Source organism: Salvelinus sp. IW2-2015, linkage group LG4q.1:29 (genome assembly GCF_002910315.2).
Source record: "Salvelinus sp. IW2-2015 linkage group LG4q.1:29, ASM291031v2, whole genome shotgun sequence".
Taxonomy (NCBI): domain Eukaryota; kingdom Metazoa; phylum Chordata; class Actinopteri; order Salmoniformes; family Salmonidae; genus Salvelinus; species Salvelinus sp. IW2-2015.
Window position 1 is genome coordinate 43135663 of NC_036842.1, and position 6693 is coordinate 43142355.

Genomic DNA, 6693 nt, shown 5'->3' on the forward strand with positions numbered 1-6693 from the left:
GGTGTGTGTTGAAGGTCGCTCATAGGTATGGTCATCAGGGTAGCGCGGAGGAGTTGAGGTGCTCCTGGCTACTGGACACTCAGGTAGGGGAGTTGAGGTTGCTCCTGGCTACTGGACACTCAGGTAGGGGAGAAGTTGCAGGTGGGGGGGAGTTGAGGTGCTCCTGGCTACTGGACACTCAGGTAGGGGGGAGTTCAACACCTTCTACATTTAACACAATCCATCAGCTGATGGGTGCTGGGGCAGATTAATTAACCTTTAACTAGGTAAGTCAGTTAAGAAACAAATTCTTATTTACAATGACGGCCTACACCGTCCAAAACCCGGACGACGCTGGGCTAATTGTCTGCCGCCCTACGGGACTCCCGATCACGGCCGGGTTGTTATACAGCCTGGATTCGAACCAGGGTGTCTGTAATGCCGCCTCTTGCCCTGAGATGCCTTAGAGTGCTTCGCCACAGATGAATCCGTTCATCGTAGTTTGTATTTTTCTAAATAAATAAGTTAATAAATCATAGTTTTCCTGACGTGTGCATGCATACTATCTCCCGGGTGGCGCAGTGGTCTAGGGCACTGCATCGCAGTGCAGTGCTAGCTGCGCCACCAGAGTCTCTGGGTTCGCGCCCAGGCTGGGCTGGGTTCGCGCCCAGGCTCTGTCGCAGCCGGCCGCAACCGGGAGATCCGTGGGGCGACGCACAATTGGCATAGCGTCGTCCGGGTTAGGGAGGGTTTGGCCGGTAGGGAGGGTTTGGCCATTAGGGATATCCTTGTCTCAGTATGTAAAAATGTAATAAAATGTATGCACTCTACTGTAAGTCGCTCTGGATAAGAGCGTCTGCTAAAATGTAATGTAAATGTAAATGTAATTTTGACAGAAAGAGGTTTCATTTCAAGCTAAAGTGTACTATTACCTAGAGTTAGCTGGCTGGCTCCCTAGCTAACGTTAGGTGAAGTGATGTGTGTGATCTTAAACATTGTTTACTTAGCTAGCTTCATTGTTTACCTAGCTAGCTAGCTACATCTCTTCAGCTAAAGTGTACAACACACGTTGAATATGGCCAGTGTCAGTAAACGTCTGCAAAAAAGCACGATAAAATTGTTGCCAACAGAGCTTGTTGGGCTGTTTTCATGTTATCCAGAGGTAAACAAATCATCGGCCAGAGTGTCAAGTGTGCGCTCCGAGGGCGAAACGAGATGGGTGTGGCTAAAGCTTAAGAGGGTGTGAACGATGCTGAATGGGTGGAGACAAAGAAGAGCTCTCTCACCGAAACACTAAAATGTAATTTTCTCAAAAATGAGGTTACAAGATTATCAACTTTCAAAGCAGAATTTTCCCATTCTTTAACAGTATTAACAGTAGCTGCAGATAATGTAATGAAAAGTGGGATCTGGAGGGTGGTTGATCATGGAGGACATCAGGTGGATCCAGGTCTGGGGAAGGGATACGGTAGACTTCTCAGAGCATGGCAGAACCACTAGAGGACATCAGGTGATCCAGGTCTGGGGAAGGGATACGGTAGACTTCTCAGAGCCTGACAGAACCCCTAGAGGACATCAGGTGGTTCCAGGTCTGGGGAAGGGATACGGTAGGCTTCTCAGAGCATGACAGAACCCCTAGAGGACATCAGGTGGATCCAGGTCTGGGAAGGATACGTAGGCGTCTCAGAGCATGGCAGAACCACTAGAGGACATCAGGTGGATCCAGGTCTGGGGAAGGGATACGGTAGATTCTCAGAGCATGACAGAACCCCTAGAGACATCAGGTGGTTCCAGGTCTGGGGAAGGGATACGGTAGGCTTCTCAGAGATGACAGAACCCCAAGGACATCAGGTGGATTCCAGGTCTGGGAAGGGATACGGTAGGGCGTCTCAGAGCATGGCAGAACCCACTAGAGGACACTCAGGTGGATCCCAGGTCTGGGAAGGGATACGGAGACTTCTCAGAGCATGACAGAACCCTAGAGACATCAGGTGGTTCCAGGTCTGGGGAAGGGATACGGTAGGCTTCTCAGAGCATGACAGAACCCCTAGAGGACATCAGGTGGATCCAGGTCTGGGGAAGGGATACGGTAGGCTTCTCGGAGCATGGCAGAACCCCTAGATCCTGAAGAACAAGAGGAGAGTAAAAGGGAAAAAGAAAAAGGCATAGAAGGATGCAGAAAGAAAACACACAGGTTACAGGTAGATCTAGGCCAGGTTCAATTGTCCCCATATAGCTTACACCAATCCAATCCGCCCAGGTCTACACAAGTGCATAGACAAAGATTAGAGATTTGAGATTCAGGGATAAGCTCTTTCTCATTTTGTCTTTCTTCAAATCCTCACGTCCTCTTCACCTCCTTTTTAAAATGGATTGGACGAGAATATCTGAGGTCCCTCGCCTGTAAGGGCTAAAGGACTGTATTATTCTTAGGTTTCTGGTTTGGTTTGGGCGTGTTCCCCTCCGGGCGTCAGTCAGAACGCAATGATTGCAAGGCACAGTGAATGGTTGACTTGTAGTTTTCTTGGAGGAATAACAGTATATAACAGGCAGGGCTATGGGTTGATCACTAGGAAGGCCACTGATCCATAACTATGGGTGTGGAAGAGTGAATGTGTGGTTTCTCTAGGAGAGAGCAGAATACAAAGTGCCATCAATATCAGGATAACACACATAGAAATACAATGACATTATATAACACCACTTACAATATAAACTATAAAGCCATCACTAAACATGTTACTACATATAAAAGGGCTTAAACTAAAACACCACTGGTGGCAGTAGTAACACATTCATAACTAAGGCATGATGAATGATTGAATATGATTGAATATGACTAATTCCTATAAGGACTCTGGAAAGGGTGAGACCTAATACAATTTCCAACGTAACATGTGCCAGCGCCATCTTAGGCTTGACCAACTAATAATTACTAACTCGCTTAACAGGCCAAATACACTGAAAAGGCTCACTAACATGCTATAATACTCAAAATGGTATGCATACACAAATAGAATTCACAGAGTGTAAGAGCACACTTATAATCGAAATGACCACGACCCGTCATCCACCAATAAATGAATACCACGGACAGGTCACACATGTTAGAAACCCACTGCAGTATTAACCAAATGAAACCTTTTACTAAATGAATGATGTGTTACACCTAGAGTGAGAACAGCTCGAGAGGGGCAGCCTTTCGTACGAACCCACTGTTTGACTTATTTACCGACCTCTGTCTGTGCCTGTTTTGTTATGCTTTTACCACGTCGAAAGGTACAGAACCAGTAGAATAACATTGTAGAATAATAGTGAAGACATCAAAACTACCGATAATACATATGGAATCATGTAGTGACCAAAAAATTGTTAAACAAATATATTTGAGATTCTTCAAAGTAGCCACCCTTTGCCTTGATGATAGCTTTGCATACTCTTGGCATTCTCTCAACCAGCTTAATGAAGTAGTCACCTGGAATGCATTTCAATTAACAGGTGTGTCTTGTTAAAAGTTCCTTTTTGGAATTTCTTTCCTTCGTAATGCATTTGAGCCAATTAGTTATGTTGTGACAAGGTAGGGGTGGTATACAGAAGATAGCCCTTTTTGGTAAAAGACCAAGTCCATATTATGGCAATGACAGCTCAAATAAGCAAAGACAAACGACAGTCCATCATTACTTTAAGACATGAAGGTCAGTCAATGCGGAACATTTGAAGAACTTTGAAGGTTTCTTCAAGTGCAGTTGCGAAAACCATCAAGCGCTATGATGAAACTGGCTCTCATGAGGACCACCACAGGAAAGGAAGACCTAGAGCTACCTCTGCTGCAGAGGATAAGTTCATTAGATTTACCTGCCTCAGAAACTGCAGCCCAAATAAATGCTTCACAGAGTTCAAGTAACAGACACAACATCAACTGTTCAGAGGAGACTGCGTGAACCAGGGCTTCATGGTCATATTTCTGCAAAGAAACCACTACTAAAGGACACCAATAATAAGAAGAGACTTGCTTGGGCCAAGAAACACGAGCAATGGACGTTAGATCGGTGTAAATCTGTCCTTGGGTCCAAATTTGAGATTTCTGGTTCCAACCGCCGTGTCTTTGTGAGACGCAGTGTGGGTGAACGGATGATCTCCACATGTGTATTTCCCACCGTAAAGCATGGAGGAGGGGGTGTTATGGTGTGGGGGTGCTTTGCTGGTCGCACTGTCTGTGATTTATTTAGAATTCAAGGCACACTTAACCAGCATGGCTACCTCAGCATTCTGCAGCGGTACGCCATCCCATCTGGTTTGCGCTTAGTGGGATTATCATTTGTTTTTCAACAGGACAATGACCCAACACACCTCCAGGATAGGTAAGGGCTATTTAAACAGGAAGGAGAGTGATGGAGTGCTGCATCAGATGACTTGGCCTCCACAATCACCTGACCTCAACCCAATTGAGATGGTTTGGGATGAGTTGGTCCACAGAGTGAAGGTAAACCAGCCAACAAGTGCTCAGCATATGTGGGAACTCTTTCAAGACTGTTGGTAAGGCATTCCAGGTGAAGCTGGTTTAGGGAATGCCAAGAGCGTGCAAAGCTGTCATAAAGGCAAAGGGTGGCTACTTTGAAGAATCAAAAATATTAAATATATTTTGATTTGTTTAACACTTTTTTGGTTACTACATGTATCCATATGTCATGTTTCATAGTGTTGATGTCTTCACTATTATTCTACAATGTAGGAAAATGTAAAAATAAATAAAACCCTGGAATGAGTAGTTCTGTATATCTGTGGTCAGTGGACGTTTCTGAAAATAAATGTGTTTGCATCACCGAGCGGTGGCCAGGAAAGAATTAAATCCAACTGTTTGGATGCTACCACCCCCACTTCAAAATAAAACCAAACATGGATGTCAATGTTTGCGCACATATGCTTCATTCTATTTCCTGTCTGCGGCAACATGTAAATAAGTAGCACGATAGGTTAGTGTTATATACTGGTAGACCGAGATACAAAATATTGGTCTAGAAGCTGGGCTAGGTAATTTTCAAGCTATAGCACAATGAAATGTATGTTTAGTTAACACCTGAATCTGATTTGTTCAGTGCTGTTCCAACTGATAGCTTTATATCAAGTTTTAGAGAGAAAAGAAAGAAAGGATACATGTCTGATATGTGTTTGTTTCTTGAGGGGTACGACTGGCAGTCAAAGTTGGAGAGAAAGCAGCCAGTGGTCAGACATAGGAATGCAGGAAGGGTTGGGGTCGAGTTGAGGGGGCAGGTTGTTGGACAATCGGAAGTCACTAGACACAGGATTTCATCTGCAGGAAGAGGAGAGTACCAGTAACAGGATGAGGAGATGGAGGAAGCTGAATCAGGAGACAGGAGACAGTAAGATTCAAACAGAAGGCAGAGATGATAGGTTTTACATCGTCCAGATATTTTTCATTCGTGCAGATTAAAGAAGACACAGGTAGAGAAAGCCAGTTGGACTATTGAGATGTTCCTCTTGTTTGTTTGTCACTCACCGTTTACTGATTGACATGGTTGAAGTTGCACTCTCTGCAGTGATGGTAGAGATTCCAGAAGAATGGAGTTTAAAAAAAGGGATCATCATACTGCTTGTAATTGAGACATTACATAATCAGAAGATAAATTGTGCAATGTAACCATGGGAAATATCTTGTTGTCTTGCCTCCTAATGTGAATTTTGAAAGCTCAGCTCGCATTTCTGTTGTTGCTGGGAGGAAGTTGTATGACAGAGGCCCATACTATGGCAGCCTGGTATGGAACAAGAAAAAAAAGGATTAACTACCTTTCATGAAGGTAGTAATTCAGCAAGAAATCAATTCATTTACACACATACATCGGTATTCAATTGGTAGTGTTATTGCTAAAATAACCTCACTGCAACAGGATTTCCCATGATCGACTAATACAGGTCCATCCCCTTATGCATTTCCCTGGTATAGGCCTGAATAGGCCTGGCCTGTAGTCTGAAACCACCCTCTCTAATGGTAGACCCAGGTACACTCTGATCACTAATGATGACCAGAAGATTAAGTTCACGAGTTCACCTTTTTCCATAACATTTTACAGCTGACAACATTTTACACTTGTCATATGCTACTTAGTGTAAGAGATAGCTATTTAAATCAATTTAACTTCTACAAACAAAATTAATTCAATACAAAACTAAGCTTACCTAAGCTTAGCTGGCTAGCTAGCTAAATAAAGAGATTTGGAAAAGTGGTCTTACCTCACAGTAGTATTTGCGTCCATCGTTTATAGTTTCCATGCTTAGTTGCAGCATGCTAATGCTAGCTAACTCAAGGTATCGCAAACATGTTTTGCAAGCAAGTAAACGTCAATGACCATGCATGGATCATCTTTTGTACAATCCACCAATAATCGTAAGATTTAAAGCTAAAACATATCGTAAATAGCGTAAATCACCTGTAACAATGATCGCATTTCCCCCTGTCTTTTAACTGCACGCACTTCTCTCTCAGCACGCCTCAGAACATTCAGAACATAATAATCAGCATAGTGACAAACGCTATCGATTTTCTTTCATTCATTAACTAGCCTGGGCAGAATTTGGTGATGGTTCTATGTGGAACCATAATGACTCAAAGAACCCTTTGAGACCTTCGTTGGTTCTTTTCAGTTCACAAAAGGGTTCTTTACTCTTTTCATAGTTAAATTGTAGGGGCAGCAGCTC

The 6693-nt window shown here is 43.6% G+C and overlaps 1 long non-coding RNA gene across 2 annotated transcripts in view; it reads right to left on the reverse strand.

Moving 5' to 3' along the window:
* Positions 1-6491, reverse strand: part of LOC111962003 (uncharacterized) — a 42042-nt gene extending 35551 nt beyond the window's left edge. For both annotated transcript variants that reach the window (XR_002896294.2, XR_002896293.2), the window contains exons 1-4: positions 6229-6491; positions 5665-5750; positions 5498-5531; positions 5134-5290 (exon numbers count right to left, since the gene is read on the reverse strand). This is a non-coding gene — a long non-coding RNA (uncharacterized lncRNA). The remainder of the gene's footprint in view (positions 1-5133; positions 5291-5497; positions 5532-5664; positions 5751-6228) is intronic.
* Positions 6492-6693: the final 202 nt, after the last annotated feature.